The following is a 19,334-nucleotide window of genomic DNA, read 5'->3' as shown; positions in this document are numbered from 1 at the left end:
TATAGTTGACATCTGAAGGGAGGGTGTTCCACAGGGCGGGTGCCACCACCGAGAAGGCCCTCTGCCTGGTTCCCTGTAACCTCACTTCTCACAGTGAGGGAACCATCAGAAGGCCCTTGGAGCTGGACCTCATTGAATGATGAGGGTGGAGATGCTCCTTCAGGTATATTGGGCTGAGGCTTTAAAGGTCAGCACTAACACTTTGACTTGTGCTTGGAAACGTACAGGGAGCCAGGGTAGATTATTTGGGACCAGTATTAGTTGCATGGTCCTGGCAGCCACTCCCAGCCTAGCTGCCGCGTTCTGGTTTAGAGCGCATTGCAGTAATGCAAGCGGGAGATAACCAGCGCATATACCACTCTGGCATGACAGTGCGCAGGCAGGTAGGGTCTCAGCCGGCGAAGACAGTCGCCCTGGAAACAGAATTAACCTGCACCTCCATGGACAGCTGTGCGTCCAAAAGGACTGCATTCTCCTGGTTGCACATTTCCCCCCCTTTTCTACACGTCACACACTTCCTTCTGGAAAAAAGAAAATAATTTCCAAAGCAGGAAAGTAACCATCTTTCTCTCCCGCTTTCCTTCCGCTTCTCCCCACAGCTGCCTTCTGCCTCCCTTCTGTGCTTGTATACGAGTATTGTGACATCAGCCCAGGCCAGAAGGAGTTTCTGATTCTCGGTGGGGGCAGGGGGACAAACTGACAGAACACCATTCACCTCTCCTCTGTGCATTGTTTCCGCCTTCTCTTTCACAAGAGACGCTGCTGGCTGTGAGGGACCTTCTGCTGCAAAGCACCATGGGATACGCACTTCCGACTGGCACGTGCCCAATTTTGGGATGGGGGGGGGCCCACGTCAAACTCGTGCGCTCCTTTGACAAAACAAAGGAACATTTGCAGCTGAGGAAGCCCTTCGTACAACAGAATAAAGCCCTTTTGAGAGTATTTTGAAATGTGCCATTTTCCACACAGGACTTGTCAAGAGCGCCAGGTAACTGTGGCACCAGTCCTAGCTGACCTGAACTATTTTGCGACACGCCACGCCAAACATCGCCTGCCTGCCATGTTTTGTGGCCTGCCAAATATATCGCAGTGCCCCAAAGTTGGCACCTCAAACCCAGAAGGGTTTTTGAGACCCTCCTGGTGTGCCATCATGTGCGCCTGGTGAGCTATGTTCAGATTTGTGCATCACGTCTTGCCACACTTGTTGTATCCTTCCCTCTTTCTCAGATGATCAGGGTCTGAGTGCTGTTGCTCATGAAGGTCTTTCCTGATACAGGAGTCAAGCTTTGGGCAGGACCAGGGCCTTGGCAATCTGCTCCACACTGCCTGGATTTGTTTTGCATGATGGAAAGTATATACAGTGGTACCTCGGGTTACATATGCTTCAGGTTAAGCATGCTTCAGTACTTAACCCCAGGTACCACTGTAAATATCTTTAAATAAATAAAAATGAATAGCAGGGATATATCAGCAGGTTTGGGGGAGCCATGAGGTTTGCAGAAGTATGCCCCCCAAAAAAATATTTAGTGAGTGAAAAGGTTAAGGGGAGTCAATAAAAATGACTTAGTGATAACTGAGCCAGTGTGGTGTAGTGGTTAAGAGCAGTGGACTCATAATCTGGGGAACCGGGTTCGCGTCTCCGCTCCTCCACATGCAGCTGCTGGGTGACCTTGGGCCAGTCACACTTCTCTGAAGTCTCTCAGCCTCACTCACCTCACAGAGTGTTTGTTGTGGGGGAGGAAGGGAAAAGAAAAATGTTAGCCGCTTTGAGACTCCTTCGGGTAGTGATAAAGCGGGATATCAAATCCAAACTCCTACTCCTCCTCCTGAGCGTGCTCAATGGCTGCAGAATGCAGTCAGACCATTGGGGTACAAAATCAAGGGAGAGAGTGGAAGAATGGAGTGTCCTCAAGAAGGAATGGCTGAATGACTAGAACAATGAAGACGTGCAGCACCTTTTTGTTGCAGTTCCCACTATTTCATCCTATTATTATTTGTTTAAGATATCTCAACTAAAATCCTCTCGGGTGGCTTCCTAAAGACACCAAAACAATGCAAATTAACAGAGACAATTGTTACAGTGGTATCTCGGGTTACATACGCTTCAGGTTACATACGCTTCAGGTTACATATGCTTCAGGTTACAGACTCCACTAACCCAGAAATATTGCCTCAGGTTAAGAACTTTGCTTCAGGATGAGAACAGAAATCGGGCTCCGGCCGCGCAGTGGCAGCAGGAGGCCCCATTAGCTAAAGTGGTGCTTCAGGTTAAGAACAGTTTCAGGTTAAGAACAGACCTCCTGAACGAATTAAGTACTTAACCCGAGGTACCACTATATTTTTAACAAAACCCCACTAGGACAAGCCAGTTCCATTTTCAAAAAAATGCAGTCAGATGCACTTTGGGAGAAGATCGCCTTGGCATGATACAAAGTCAGCAGGAAAGGGGAAAACAAACTTTTTAAAGCAGTCTTAAATGCTCTCAGATTGATTTGGATTGTTTTAGATGGTTTTCAGAGTAGACAGCAAAGATGAGCTTTACGAATGAGCTCTTTGACCCAGGCCACATAAACACCACACATTCAAAGCACATTTAGCACACATTTGAAGCCTATGGCTTCCTCCAGAGAAGCCTGGGAACTGTAGGTTGTTAAGGGTGCTGGGAGTGGGCAAACTATGGTTTCCAAACTTCTGGCAGTGGGGAGCCATGCGCTTTGAACATGTATTAAATGGGCTTTAAACGAATGCTGTGGGTGTGACCCTCAGGTAATATAACGTGCTGTAAACCACAGACAGAATTACAGCATAATTGATAAATAAATATACAGTGGTTGTTGTTGTTTAGTCGTTTAGTCGTGTCCGACTCTTCGTGACCCCATGGACCAGAGAACGCCAGGCACCTCTGTCCTCCACTGCCTCCCGCAGTTTGGTCAAACTCATGCTGGTAGCCTCGAAAACACTATCCAACCATCTCGTCCTCTGCCGTCCCCTTCTCCTTGTGCCCTCCATCTTTCCCAACATCAGGGTCTTCTCCAGGGAGTCTTCTCTTCTCATGAGGTGGCCAAAGTACTGGAGCCTCAGCTTCACAATCTGTCCTTCCAGTGAGCACTCAGGGTTGATTTCCTTCAGTATGGAGAGGTTTGATCTTCTTGCAGTCCATGGGACTCTCAAGAGTCTCCTCCAGCACCATAATTCAAAAGCATCAATTCTTCGGCGATCAGCCTTCTTTATGGTCCAGCTCTCACTTCCATACATCACTACTGGGAAAACCATAGCTTTAACTATACGAACCTTTGTTGGCAAGGTGATGTCTCTACTTCTCAAGATGCTGTCTAGGCCTGTCATTGCCCTTCTCCCAAGAAGCAGGCGTCTTTTAATTTCGTGGCTGCTGTCACCATCTGCAGTGATCATTGAGCCCAAGAAAGTAAAATCTCTCACTACCTCCATTTCTTCCCCTTCTATTTGCCAGGAGGTGATGGGACCAGTGGCCATGATCTTCGTTTTTTTGATGTTGAGCTTCAGACCATATTTTGCGCTCTCCTCTTTCACCCTCATTAAAAGGTTCTTTAATTCCTCCTCACTTTCTGCCATCAAGGTTGTGTCATCTGCATATCTGAGGTTGTTGATATTTCTTCCGGCAATCTTAATTCCGGCTAGGGATTCATCCAGCCCAGCCTTTCGCATGATGAATTCTGCATATAAGTTAAATAAGCAGGGAGACAAAATACAGCCTTGTCGTACTCCTTTCCCAATTTTGAACCAATCAGTTGTTCCATATCCAGTTCTAACTGTAGCTTCTTGTCCCACATAGAGATTTCTCAGGAGACAGATGAGGTGATCTGGCACTCCCATTTCTTTAAGAACTTGCCATAGTTTGCCGTGGTCGACACAGTCAAAGGCTTTTGCATAGTCAATGAAGCAGAGGTAGATGTCTTTCTGGAACTCTCTAGCTTTCTCCATAATCCAGCGCATGTTTGCAATTTGGTCTCTGGTTCCTCTGCCTCTTCTAAATCCAGCTTGCACTTCTGGGAGTTCTCGGTCCACATACTGCTTGAGCCTTCCTTGTAGAATTTTAAGCATAACCTTGCTAGCGTGTGAAATGAGTGCAATTGTGCGGTAGTTGGAGCATTCTTTGGCACTGCCCTTCTTTGGGATTGGGATGTAGACTGATCTTCTCCAATCTTCTGGCCACTGCTGAGTTTTCCAAACTTGCTGGCATATTGAGTGTAGCACCTTAACAGCATCATCTTTTAAAATTTTAAATAGTTCAGCTGGAATACCATCACTTCCACTGGCCTTGTTATTTGCAGTGCTTTCTAAGGCCCATTTGACTTCACTTTCCAGGATGTCTGGCTCAAGGTCAGCAACCACACTACCTGGGGTATACGAGACATCCATTTCTTTCTGGTATAATTCCTCTGTGTATTCTTGCCACCTCTTCTTGATGTCTTCTGCTTCTGTTAGGTCCTTTCCACTTTTGTCCTTTATTATGGAAATCTTTGTACGAAATGTTCCTTTCATATCTCCAATTTTCTTGAACAGATCTCTGGTTCTTCCCATTCTATTGCTTTCCTCTATTTCTTTGCATTGCTCGTTTAAGAAGGTCTTCTTGTCTCTCCTTGCTATTCTTTGGAAATCTGCATTCAATTTCCTGTATCTTTCACCATCTCCCTCGCATTTTGCTTGCCTTCTCTCCCCCGCTATTTGTAAGGCCTCATTGGACAGCCACTTGGCTTTCTTGCATTTCCTTTTCATTGGGATGGTTTTCGTTGCTGCCTCCTGTATAATGTTACGAGCCTCCACCCATAGTTCTTCAGGCATTCTGTCCACCAAATCTAAATCCTTAAACCTGTTCTTCACTTCCACTGTGTATTCATAAGGGATTTGACTTAGATTGTATCTTACCGGCCCAGTGGTTTTTCCTACTTTCTTCAGTTTAAGCTTGAATTTTGCTATAAGAAGCTGATGATCTGAGCCACAGTCAGCTCCAGGTCTTGTTTTTGCTGACTGTATAGAGCTTCTCCATCTTTGGCTGCAGAGAATATAATCAATCTGATTTCGATGCTGCCCATCTGGTGATGTCCATGTGTAGAGTCGTCTCTTGTGTTGTTGGAAAAGCGTGTTTGTGATGACCAACTTGTTCTCTTGGCAGAACTCTATTAGCCTTTGCCCTGCTTCGTTTTGATCTCCAAGGCCAAACTTGCCAGTTGTTCCTTTTATCTCTTGACTCCCTACTTTAGCATTCCAATCCCCTATAATGAGAAGAACATCCTTCTTTGGTGTCACTTCTATAAGGTCTTGTAAGTCTTCATAGAATTGGTCAATTTCAGTTTCTTCAGCACAAGTAGTTGGTGCATAAACTTGGATTACTGTGATGTTAAAAGGTCTGCCTTGGATTCGTATCGAGATCATTCTATCATTTTTGAGATTGCATCCCAGTATAGCTTTCGCCACTCTTTTGTTGACTATGAGGGCCACTCCATTTCTTTTACGGGTTTCTTGCCCACAGTAGTAGATATGATGGTCATCCGAACTGAATTCACCCATTCCCGTCCATTTTAGTTCACTGATGCCCAGGATGTCAATATTTATTCTTGCCATCTCATTTTTGACCACCTCCAACTTACCCAGGTTCATGGTTCTTACATTCCAGGTTCCTATGCAATATTTTTCTTTACAGCATTGGACTTTCCTTTCGCTTCCAGGCATATCCGCAACTGAGCGTCCTTTCGGCTTTGGCCCAGCTGCTTCATCAGCTCTGGATCTACTTGTACTTGCCCTCCGCTCTTCCCCAGTAGCATGTTGGACGCCTTCCAACCTGAGGGGCTCATCTTCCAGCGTCATATCTTTTATATGCCTGTTGTCTTTGTCCATGGAGTTTTCTTGGCAGGGATACTGGAGTGGCTTGCCGGTTCCTCCTCCAGGTGGATCACGTTTGGTCAAAACTCTCCACTATGACCTGTTCATCTTGGGTGCCCTGCTCGGCATAGTTCATAGCTTCTCTGAGTTCTTCAAGCCCCTTCGCCACGGCAAGGCAGTGATCCATGAAGGGGATACAGTGGTACCTCAGGTTAAGTACTTAATTTGTTCTGGAGACCTGTGCTTAACCTGAAACTGTTCTTAACCTGAAGCACCACTTTAGCTAATGGGGCCTCCTGCTGCCGCCTTGCCACCGGAGCCCAATTTCTGTTCTCATCCTGAAGCAAAGTTCTTAACCTGAGGTAATATTTATGGGTTAGCAGAGTCTGTAACCTGAAGAGTATGTAAGCCGAGGTTACTACTGTACAATGTTAAAAGGCAAGCTCCCCGTGTTAACTTCATTGACTAGCAATGGCAAAGGGAGAAATGAGATGAAACGATGCTGTGTTCACACCACCTGCAACTCTTTGGAAAAACAACAGCAACAGCTCCTTCTTCAGCCTTGTTGCCACATTTGGTTGCCCAGTTCGCAAAGCCTAACTAACCCACAAGTGCACATGGGGTTCAAATCCTGGAGGACTAACGAGAATGCCACTACTGAATGTGAGAAATTGCTGTTAGGGCCACATCCGTGGCTGAAAAGCTCAGCGCTCCCAAGCCGCCACAACAGTCATGTTTCATTTTTCACGCTTCGCTTTCCCAACTATTTAATCAGCCTAATGAGATCTGCTATGAAGAAGCCCCATTGTTTCCTGTTCAACTGCTTCCCCATACTGGATTTTTGAATGGCCTTCGCTTAGATTTTAGTTACAGGGGGAACAGAATCGCAAGCTCTGCCTCCCAGACTTTATTTAGAGTGCGGTGCTGGGGCAGGAAACCCTATATTTATTACACCTGCGAGATTATATTTGCAAAGGCAATGAGGGGGCATTAAGGCCAGAGTGCCAAGCAAACTGACGCAGCAATCCATTATTGCGACGAACGTTTCTAAAAGTGGCATTTGGGATCATATATGGCAGTGCGGAAGGAGGGGGAAAGGGGGACAGGTTTGCAAATGGGATAATTATTAACACCAGGCAGCGCATCTTCAGCCAAGATTTCCACAAATGAAAAGGAATGTGGATGCCATCGAGAGCCAGAGTTAAGTAGTACTCCAGGGGCCCATAGATCTGAATGAGAGAGAACTGCGCGTGCACCATGGAAATATATGGCATTTAGAAGCTCTTGGTTTTGCTTAAAGCATGCTGCTCCCATTTCTGTTGGCTTGCTCTGTAAGGAACTGAGACCTTTCGATTCACTGAAACATACATGATTCCATACCCTCCAACTGCCCTGAAAATGCCAGGATTATCACGAAAACCCTTAAGCCATTACGACTTCTCACAGAGTCCTGATTTTCCAGTTCCAGTGCAGTGTTCCAGTGTGGTACTGGAAGTTCAGATCTGTGTGCCCCTCCAACACATTTCTTAGATCTATGCCGCCTGCTCCCTTAATGCCCACCCAAAAAAACTCAATATGGCGCCACTTCCTGTTTTTACGAAAACAATATCTGGATCACTTGAATGCCCCTAAGAAAGATTTTCACCTGCTCCTCAGTCAGTCGGTTTCCCATAAAGAAAGTGGTGGGTGGGGGAACAAAGGGGGCAGGACCTACCCAAAAGGCCGCTGCTGGGGGTTGCGGGAGCTGAAGAGCAGCCATTGCACTCAATTGGCTCTGGTTTGCTTCACTTGGCCGCAGCGGCGTAGCATGGGTTGTCAGCAAGGCAAGTAATTTGCGCCCCCTAACCCGGGGCAAGGCAAGTAATTTGCGCCCCCTAACCCCTAACCTGCCGCCGCTGCCAGCTTCTTCTTGCTGGGGTATTTTCCTGGGCTGGGGTATTTACGGTAAGGTAGCCGCGGCGGGTCTGTGTCAGGTGATCTGAGGCGAGTTGCCGCTGGCGCTGGCGCCCAAACGAGGCCGCTTGCCCGGAGGAGGAGGAGGGCAGAGAGGCGAGGAAAATGCAACATGGCCCAGCAGCAGCAGCGGCAGCGGCGGGGCTATGAGGAGGGGCTGCCTGGCGCGCCCTCCACGGCCCTGACGCGCGGGGACCGCGGCGAGCTCTGAGAGCCGCTGCCTGCCGGACGCCTTCAGCCCGGACGCGCGCACAGCTCGTCAGTTCCGCGAGACATGGGGCTCTGCTACAGCCTGCCCCCGAGGCTCTTCGGCGACTCCGGAGGCGGCGAGCGCGCCCCCCCAGATGTTGCGCCCGGTGCGGCCGGCGCCCCCTGCACCCCCCACGCTACGCCACTGCTTGGCTGCAGTGTCTAGCAGGACAATGACACGGATGTAGAATATGTCCCTATTTTCATCCGAGGAATGTTGGAGGGTGTGTGATTCATCCTCTGCATAATGTTTTTCAGGGCTCCTGATCATAAGAGGGCGGTTCATAAGTCTGCTCCCTCCTTTCACTTCTGCCTGCCCCTTTTTAGGGCTGTGGAAACCGGACTTCAACAGCCCAGTATACCCGAAGGAGTGTCTCGACCCCAATGGTTCAGCCCGGACACTGAGGTCCAGCTCTGAGGAACAGCACAGGAAGACTGTCCTGAAACCATTTTGACTCCCAAACTGACCAAATGTTTTCTCTGCAAGGAGGGAGGGGGTGAAGGAACCTTCCCATTGTCTCAGGAATTTGGTAATCACCATCTCAAAGGAATGGCCAAACTACCAGGAAAGGCAATCAGATAAGGCATTATCAGCTAACCTGGTAGACAGGAAAAACAACAACATTCAAATTTCTGTTGTAGACCGCCTTTTCTGTGATGTGGGTATGATGTTTGTCGGGAGTGGTCTTGGTTACACCCCTTCTGTGATGTATGTACGATGTATGAAGGGGTGGTCTTGAGCTCCAGGGGAGGGAATTTAAAATGTCTATATAAGGGTGGGCACACCTTTGTTCTGGGTCCTCCTCCTTTCCTGCGTGTGAGGGGAGCACCCTGTTGCAACAGATCAATAAAGATCAGGCTTACTAGCTGCTTTGCTTCTCAATATTCTCTGGTTGGCCTCTGTTATTTTCTCCTACTGATAGAGAATCCACTTAAGGACTCTATATGGGCTCTTGGATACCCCATAATGGAAGAAGGGCAGATTTTGTTTACAACACTACCAACTGAGGTATCCCAAGGATTTTGTCTGTCCTGAATCGTCCAATGTCCCTCAAATGTAGGACAGGTGGGCTGGATCTAGACACATCAAAGAAGCGTTTCAGTTTAAAGTGTTGTAAATCTAAACAGGGAAAGCAGGTTGAGAAAAGGGGGACTCCACATCGCCATCTGGTGGCACAATGTTATATCGCATACACAACGCATATTAACCGCTTTTTCTTTGCCAGTCTAGCTGAGTCTACAGACAACCTACCTAACCCAGAATAGGTAGAGTATGCAAGCCAAGAATTATTTCCCACTACCTATAAATTACTTGGTTGCAAAGTGGGGGTTTTCTTGGGTCCTTTGCCAATTCTGTGGCTGTTGCACAAACCTCACTTTGCCAGGCCCGGGTATATAAATGTGATGGATGGGTGAATTAAAGAGCAGACCGCACATAAATATTACTTAATGTTAGAAGCAGACCTAGTACAAAACAAAGAGTTCAGCTCTCGGCAAACAGCTCTCAGCAAACAGCTCTTAGCAAAGAGCTAACTAATTACTAACCGCAAGAAAGATGTGTGACTAATGAGAGAACAATAGCATAGTGTGCCTCTCCAAAGCCACGCTGTGAAAAGGTGCTCTCCCTTTTCAGCAGTTAACTTTCGAAGAAGGCGAATGAACTGTCATCTTTCCAATATGGGAACAGAGACTCCAACCATCCAAGTGAATTCATGCAAAAGAAAAGGAAAAGGCATGTTTCTCTAGTGACTGCTACGCTGAACAACTCCAGTTACAAATTTCCAGCATTTCCAGTTTTTATTTTATTTAAAGGACAAGTTGGGTCTATAATAGAATGTTGCAGTGTGGAGTTCTGTTTGCAGTTTCACAGCGGAGGCTGCAACTTGCTTCGGTATGGCCGGAACACATTTGATTGCTCTTCCAAAGGGAAGGAAAACAAAATTAAAAGGGGCAGGTTTTTGCAGTCCCATGACTGGCAACCAATATGATTGACTCTTACTAGTTTTACTGCTTCTACTGATAATGTACGCCTTGCCTAATCAAAATGCCTATAAGTGACAAACATTTAAATACAAATGGTACAATACGACAAATAATTAAGCCCCGTTGAACTAGTTAGCTTGAGTAGACATACATAAAATCATGCTGCTAGTCAGAAACTTGCCCTTCATGGTCTCCCAAATACAGTAGTACCTCGGGTTACATACGCTTCAGGTTAAAGACGCTTCAGGTTACAGACTCCGCTAACCCAGAAATATTGCCTCGGGTTAAGAACTTTGCTTCAGGATGAGAACAGAAATCGTGCAGCAGCAGTGCGGTGGCAGCAGGGGCCCCATTAGCTAAAGTGGTGCTTCAGGTTAAGAACAGTTTCAGGCTAAGAACGGACCTCCGGAACGAATTAAGTTCTTAACCCGAGGTACCACTGTAAAAGCTTCCTAGGAGTTTTAGAGGGAGAAAGTCAACTGAAAGAGACTTTCCCATCACTGAAATATCCCGATGGGAAAAGGAGTACAGCCCACATTTCTTCTGGAGATGCAGCTGCTAAAGGCTGTTCAAATCCAGGCTCAGTCAGGGCTACACCAAATGTGTCTCCATTGGTGTGTGTGTGTTTTTGTGCCCAGTTGCCATTGCAGCCTGTCCAGAACTCGCCTCTGACTTGGGCGTTTCCCCCCTACTGCTCCAACAATCTCCAGTTTGATGGCATGAATGGCCCCAGTGTTGCTGCAAGCGCCCTTAACCCCTCTTGCATTGTGGCGAGGATTCAACAACAGACACACATCTCCCGGAGTCACGAAGGGCAGCGCGGCCTCTTTCCGTACAGCTGCAAGGCCAGCAGCTTCACATGACGGTGACCTCAGCAGGCACCACGTCCCGCACGCAGCTGAGGGAATTGGGCGCCGTGGAGCCGCACAGCTGGCACCGAACACTGCCATGCCATTATTTGCAACGCAACGTGGCCAGATGGGCAGGGCAGATGGGCAGGAAGGCAGTGATGGCGAGAAGGTCATGGGACTGAGTGAGAGATGGCAACTGGGGAGCCCGGCGGACGATTGTTGGCGGCTACTGTACATCCAAAACACGCACACAGAGTGAGCGCCCCGGTGTCAGCACCGCCGTATCTCCCGCAGCCTGGAAGGCTAAGCATAATTCGCGAGAATCTAACTGGAGATTGGTTTGCAGCCACTCTTAGGTGGGATAAAACGAGGGAGGTGGAGCGAAAGGCAGGCCCTCCACTGACGAGGAATGTGCTTTAAACATGTGTTAGATGTGCTTTCAATGTATGCTGTAGATGGGGCACTATGGTCTAAACCACTGAGCCTCTTGGACTTGCCGATCAGAAGGTCGGGGTGAGCTCCCATTGCTCCGTCCCAGCTCCTGGCAACCTAGCAGTTTGAAAGCACACCAGCACAAGTAGATAAATAGGTACCTCTACGGCGGGAAGGTAAATGGCATTTCTGTGCGCTCTGGTTTCTGTCACAGTGTCCCATTGCGCCAGAAGCAGTTTAGTCATGCTGGCCTCAGGACCCAGAAAGCTGTCTATGGACAAACACCGGCTCCCTCAGCCTGAAAAGTGAGATGAGCGCTGCAACCTCATAGTCGCCTTTGACTGGACTTAACCGTCCAGGGGTCCTTTACTTCTTTGTAGATCTGCCCAAAGTTTCCTTGGCCAGCCGCATTAATGTCTATTGTTTACTCACTCTGCTTGAAGCAAAGCGTAAAATCTCCCCTTCCATAATCAAATATTTGCATTTTATGAAAAGTTTTCAGTGAAAAAAATCATATGAAAGAAAAGAACTGCAAATAACACGAGAAGGAAGTTTTTGGCACAATTGCCCAACAAGTCACTTCTGGTGCACATACAGAATTAATACATCAGTGACACTGAAAGTTGTCATTTTGCTTCAGGTGTGATGTGCTGCTAATTAAGCTGCCAGCAAATGCCTGTTTGTTTGTTTTTTGTTTTAAGTATGTACTGAGAGAGCAGTTCCGCTACAGGGTGAGCTTTCTATTAGCAAGGGATGATCCTAAGGGCGAGCTGACAAGTTGATCGAAGGCACAACAGTCTCCATTAGCAAGCTTGGGAGCACTTGGACAGTATGTACTAAAGAGAGCATTAAAGCAGTTTTATAATACCTGCGCTGCAAATGAGAAAGTAAGAGGAGCCAGGCTGCTGGACCAAACCAAAGGCCCTTCCAGTCCAGCGCTATGTTCTCACAGTGGCCAACCAGAGGCTTGGGGGAAGCCTTTAGCAATAGGCCCGGAGTGATGAATGCCAAAATTTGAAGGCAGTAAAAAGAATATCTGAATAATCAAATAAATAAACTACAACTCAGAAGAAAGCTCTTATGCACCAGGATTTTGTAGGGACCCTCCTCTTGACACAAAACCAACTATTAATGTTTCCTTGAGGTTAACCAGGTCAGAGTGGGAGGGGCAGAAGCGATTTATGACTGCCTTTAATGAATTGCTCAAGTGGCAGAGTCTTGGCTCAGAAGAGCGAAGCCACAGCAATCTTATGCAAGCGCTAGCAGCCCTCGGGCTGAATTCCTCAGATAGCTGTAAAGTCTGGATGACAACAGCTCTCTGGTGCAAGGGGTTTGTGTGTGTGTGTGTGTGCGCGTGCGCGTGCGTGTGTGGCTCACTTTTGCTTCTGGCCCCACCCGCCACAAGCATGTGGCCCCTGCATGGTTACCTAGCAGGCTGCTGAAAAAGGTTCCCTACCCCTGGACTGGAACTGCTAGCTAGGCCTCAAACTGGGCTATATACATACCAACACATTAGACTTCCTGTCTTTCCCGTTGTATATTCCTTTTTTACAAATGAATGTGCTCTTATTATTGCATATTTCTTTACATATTATCTAATACATTCCTATATCAATATGTGCTCTTAGACTTATTTCTCAACTCTATCTCACTCCAGTGTCAATCAAATGCTAGCATAGATAGTGAACCTTTACTGTATTTTTGAACATATGTTTTATATCTATCCCACTTTTCCATAAATTTTTGTTTTGAATTGCCTCTCAGGGTATTTGTTAGCTGCGCCATTTCAGCAAATTCTTGTAGCTTGTATTTGATTTGGGGAGGGGGGGCTGGGGATTGTTTTTGTTTTTTTCTCTTTGTTCTTTCTTTTTTGTTTCATTTTCTTTCTAGGTATACATGTTGAAAATTATAGTAAGTCCTGTAATGTAATATGACAACGTTTACCGATGTAATATAGGAATGTTAACAAAAGGTAAGTTTGGTGATAGTTTGCTAAGCAAACCAGTCTCTTAAGCTTAAGCCAAGAAAGATTGAATATAAGATTGAATATCTATATACGTATTAAGACTTTGAGCATTAGACCACTGAAGAAGCCCGGAAAACTACCTTGGGAGTGTGCTACCTGCAAGCCCCAGTTAAAGGGCCCCTTTGGGGGCCAACATCGGCCTTTTGAATACTTGGACTGCTAGGGCGAAACAGGTGCAAAACGCCAGCACCCTGTCTCTATCTACAACTCTACTAGCATCTCTCAGTATTGTGAATAGCACCAAACTTATCTTTTGTTGGTATCTTCATGAACTTATCTAAAAGACTGAGTTAAGCATTTGAAAAATCTATTGAAACCAGACATTACAAGTTCATTTTAGGCGGGGTAGTTTGCAAGTCTTTGTGGCTTTGTTTAATGTTTTGGTTTTTTTAAAAAAAGATATTTATTTCCGAACAATTTTATTTTTTTAATTTTTTAAACTTACGTTTTAGGCCACCCGCATCCCCACCCCCCACAGCACAACTGTGAAAGGCCTTAAACCTGGTGATGCCTTGATTGCAAAGATATTTATTAAAGTTTCAAAAAAGGTTACCAAAAAAGGTTACAGAATAGGAAAGAGAAGAAAAGAAAAAAGAAAAAAAGAAAAAATACATAACTACAAAGAAAAAATACAAAATACAAAGAAAATAAAAAGCAGTTAAAAATAAATCAATCTTTTCATGTCTTATCTTTCATTTGCTTGTTCCCCTGACCTCCTCACACCTCCCTTTTTTGTATTCCAGTTCAATTAGTTAATTCAGCAAATCCTTTCCCTCCTTGTTTTTATCTTAATCCTTTACCTTAATGTATTATAACTTTACATTCTCACCTGATAACAATCCACTTTTACATACTCCTTTATAACATTACTGCCAAAGCCACTTAACTTCATTCCGACATCATTCTAACATTCCTTAATTTTGCATGTTTAATGTTTTGTATTTTTCTCAGAAGGTTGATAAAGCATGTATAATTATTGTTCTGTTGTATATTAGTCGCCAACGTGTTACATGAGTCGCACTACTTCTATCAGAAGCACAGGTTGCATTTTTCTACCAGAGACCAGGGGTGGCAGCAGCGGCTGCCCAGAGAACTCCCAAAGAGAGGAGGCTGAGGGAACACCCCACAAGGGAGGGTGCCTAAAAAGGGTGAGGGGCTGCCAGCTCTGCAGGCAAGGGGTGACATACCTGGGCTCCTGAGCCCCACAGGGGTGCCATGGAAAGAATATAGTTGGTCAAGGGAGCAATGGACTCAGAAAGGTTGAAAACCTCTGGCACAAAGGCTTCTGCTAGGCCAGAGTTGTCAACTGCTACTAAGAAGAGAAGCTCCTGCCTCACCTCCCTTGTGGTTAAGAATCGGTTCATAGCAGTATTGAAAATTACAGGTGCAAACACAGAGGCCGGCGGGTCTTCCCCTGCCACACTACATTTCCTCACGCAGGGAGATGTATTCTAATCATAACATTATTGCCATCAGCATAATGCATTGCTGTCAAAGCTTCCTGTAGCTGTGCATTTGTAGGAGGGGTATGCATACATGGGGACGCGGGTGGCGCTATGGCCTAAACCACAGAGCCTAGGACTTGCTGATCAGAAGGTTGGCGGTTCGAATCCCCAAAACGGGGTGAGCTCCTGTTGCTCGGTCCCTGCTCCTGCCAACCTAGCAGTTCAAAAGCACGTCAAAGTGCAAGTAGATAAATAGGTACCACTCCGGCGGGAAGGTAAACGGTTCGCCAGATGCGACTTAGTCATGCTGGCCACATGACCCAGAAGCTGCATGCCGGCTCCCTCGGCCAATAAAGCGAGATGAGCGGAGCAGAGTCGGTCACAGCTGGACCTAATGGTCAGGGGTCCCTTTAACTTTACTATGCATACATGTGTACATTAATTGTAGCTGTTTGTATGGGAATGTTAGTGTTTTATATGACTTTTCAATGATATAAAGGGCTTTATGTTTTCGAATGTGAGTGGCTTAGAGATCTTTAGGTGACTAATGAGTCTAAATAATAATAATTGTAACTGCAATAGGGGACAGGGGGAGAAAGATTTACTCTGCAAACAAGGCTGAATTTCCTCCATCTTGAAATTGCTTGAGCATCACTTGGCCCATACAAGCTACTCAGAACAAATTGTGAGAGCAATCCCAGAAGCCCCTGGGCCGCAGTTGAGAGTCTGGAGTAGAGTAGAGAAGGGTGGATCTGCTTATTCTGGGTCAATGTCAATGTCAAAGTCCATCCCATTTCCACATTAATCAGTAAGATATATGTTTAAAATGTCTATCTGAAAATTTGTATTGAACTAAGTCCTTCAAAAATTACTTAAATGCAGATTTTAATCAGAAAATACATATTTAAATAGTTTTTATATGTTTCAAAACATATTTTACCTTAAAATATACATTCTAATGTATTTGTGTGATAGATGATTGATAGATAGATAGATAGATGATAGATAGATAGATAGATAGATAGATAGATATAGATAGATATAGAGACAGACAGACAGACAGATTAGATATAGATAGATAGATAGATGATAGATAGACAGATGATAGATAGATAGATAGATAGATATAGATAGACGATAGATGGTTAGATAGATAGATAGATAGATGATAGATAGATAGATGATAGATAGATAGATAGATAAGTAGATAGATGATAGATAGATAGATAGATAGATAGATAGATGATGATAGATAGATAGATAAGATAGATAGATAGATGATAGATAGATAGATATAGATAGATGATAGATAGATAGATGATAGATAGATAGATGATAGAGATAGATAGATAGATAGATGATAGATAGATAGATAGATATAGATAGATAGATGATAGATAGATAGATAGATAGATAGATAGATAGATAGATGATAGATAGATAGATAGATAGATAGATAGATAGATAGATAGATAGATAGATGATAGATAGATAGATAGATAGATGATAGATAGATATAGATAGATGATAGATAGATAGATGATAGATAGATAGATGATAGATAGATAGATAGATAGATAGATAGATAGATAGATAGATAGATGATAGATAGTTGAGAACCATATCACAAAAATTGAAGAAGTACAAAATCCATTGGACAGTTTCATTTTGATTCATGTTGGCCTGGTGTATCAGTTCTTTTAGAAATGCAGACTTAACGAATTTCTTTCTTGTGTTCTGAGTAGCAGCGAAAGGATCAGTCAATTCCACTTCTCTCAGATTCTTATTTTTCTCATCTCAAATTCGGCTCTCCACATTTTAGCAGCGATTTGAGGGTTTCCGTTTTTAAAACCCTCATGAATATTCATCAGCGTTTTAGGGTGAATTTCTCCCAACACATTTGTCTATGTAGTTTGGACTAATGGACACGTGCTTGCAAGCCAATTTGCCCCAATAAGTGCATTTTTCTAAACGTTGCTTGATTGGACAACTACATCACAGATTTAATGAAGTGTGAACTCTGAAGGAAAGCTGGCATCCAGGCACACATTTTGCTTCAGAAAGTGTGAATTTGGTAGATTCGTCCTTTAAATGCAAACAGAATCTGATTTCCTGCCCCACCTCTGAGCTGCAGCAAAAGAAGGTTTCAAAGCTGTGGTGCTCACAATCGACCAAGGTGCTGAAAATGTGCTTTTTTAATAGAAGCTTGCCCATTATCCCACATCAAAGGTTAGCCCAAATGTTATGCAAGATGGAAAACAATTGTCATGTCAAGTTCGAAGATCTGAAACTCAAAAGTTCAGTCGTTTAACCAGACTCCACCCACCAACCCCAGTATAAGATGCTGCCAGACATAGATGAGAATGCAAAACCACAAAAGGTTGTGGTATCAGTGTGACCCATCTTTCACCTGAATAATATGGTTCCTGTAGGTTTCCTGTTGGTCTCCACAAGACCAGATGACATTGACACTCTCTAGCACGCTTAAGCTAGATGTCGGTGTCACCGGTGGTTGAGTCTTCTTTCTAAATAATAATAATAAAAAAAGAAAGAAAACCCACAACTTCATCTTAAGTTGCTGAAGCAACTTCCCCAAGGAACCGCAAAACATAAGATTCTCGTGGGAAAAACAATGGCGGTTCATGTTTCATTTTTGACAGTCCTGATGAAATTTGTGAACTTCAGATGTTCTCAGATTTTAAAATGTCACACATGGTTTTTAATTGCATGTGGGTATGTTAATTGTAAACTGCTTGGATACTTTTTTTGTTAATGAATAGCGATACGCAATTATTTTATTTTTTTACAAAAAGCAAAAGTAAGGAAATAAAATTAAAAGTCTGCAAGCAACTCCCTCCCTTCAAACTTCTTATGGATTCTTATTTATTCCATAAAATTGCACGCCGCTTGATTGTAAAAGAAGACCTCAGTTTACAAAAGATAACAGAATAAATAAATAAATAAATAAATAAATAAATAAATAAATAAATGCAACCCTACTTTGAAGCAAAGAAAAGCTAAAATACTAAAACAGATTAAAATTACCTCAACTTGGCATCTGGTTACCTCAACTTGTCTACACAGGAATGATTTTAGCAAGGACCAAAAAGTGTAAAATAAAGATGCCTGCTTGATCTCAGTCGGTGTTTACACATCACCTTGTACCACAAGGGTCTGAAGGTGACTTTCAACAAATGCAAAGAAGAAAAATATAAATTTCACATACAAAAAAATGTCATAACAAGCTGAAATACAGTAGATCGTACATTACTTCTCAACAACTGAAACCCTACCCCTTTCCTTACTACATCAATATGATAATCTGATTTGGAGGCAGCTCGAATCTACATTGCAGATCAAGCCAGTAATTATAAGAACCTTCTTGATTATTACTCCCAGGGTTGTGGGTTTGAGCCCCACATTGGGTAAAAGATTTCTGCATTGCAGGGGGTTGGACTAGATGACCCTAGTGGTCCCTTCGAAGTCTACAATTCTATGATTCAGCGATTCTATGAAATTGTAGTTATAAGAACCTTATTAAATCGGAAGGAAGAAAGAGAAAGAGAAAGAGAGAGAGAGAGAGAGAGAGAGAGAGAGAGAGAGAGAGAAAGAAAGAAAGAAAGAAAGAAAGAAAGAAAGAAAGAAAGAAAGAAAGAGTGACACACATTTCTCCCAGATTCATTTTAAGATGGATTTTGATTTCTTTCTAAGAAAGCAATTTTTTTTGTGGGGGTTGGAAAGAAAGCCACCCTTTTCATTCATCTGCTCAGGCAACAAAACAAGTCTGGAAACCTGTGACAAAAGCTAGTTATTCAGACAATTGATGGAAAATTGCAAAAGGAGGAGGCAGATCTTAGTCATTTTCTTCTACTCTCTCTAGACAACAGTGATCTATATACATGGAGCTTTTGAGAGTAAGCAGAAACGCAGCCTTGCTCTTGTGCAGCCCATTCCCAGGCATGCTCACACTTATAAGCAAGAACAGAAATCAGTCCAGTGAATTTGATTGGTATTTGCAGGTGTTGCTTTCAGTCTGCAACTGATGGTGTTTGCTACCTCCCACCCTGACTTGCCTTGTGTTTCCTTTCTGTGCAAACGAATGGGATGGAACAATGTACTGTATTTTTCTGTGTATAAGACGATGCTTTTTGCTAAAAAAAAAGGCAAAAATTGTGTGTCGTCTTATACACAGAGATGAATGCAGAGAGGGGTTGTTGTTGTTGTTGTTTAGTCGTGTTCAACTCTTTGTGACCCCATGGACCAGAGCACGCCAGGCACTCCTGTCTTCCACTGCCTCCTGCAGTTTGGTCAAACTCATGTTCGTAGCTTCAAGAACACTGTCCAACCATCTCGTCCTCTGTCGTCCCCTTCTCCTTGTGCCCTCCATCTTTCCCAGCATCGGGGTCTTTTCCAGGGAGTCTTCTCTCTTGAGGTGGCCAAAGTATTGGAGCCTCAGCTTCAGGATCTGTCCTTCCAGTGAGCACTCAGGGCTGATTTCCTTCAGAATGGATAGGTTGGATCCTCTTGCAGTCCATG

Source organism: Podarcis melisellensis, assembly GCF_964234715.1.
Source record: "Podarcis melisellensis genome assembly, chromosome: 3".
Lineage (NCBI taxonomy): Eukaryota > Metazoa > Chordata > Lepidosauria > Squamata > Lacertidae > Podarcis > Podarcis melisellensis.
Note: the sequence above shows the minus strand (reverse complement) of the source record.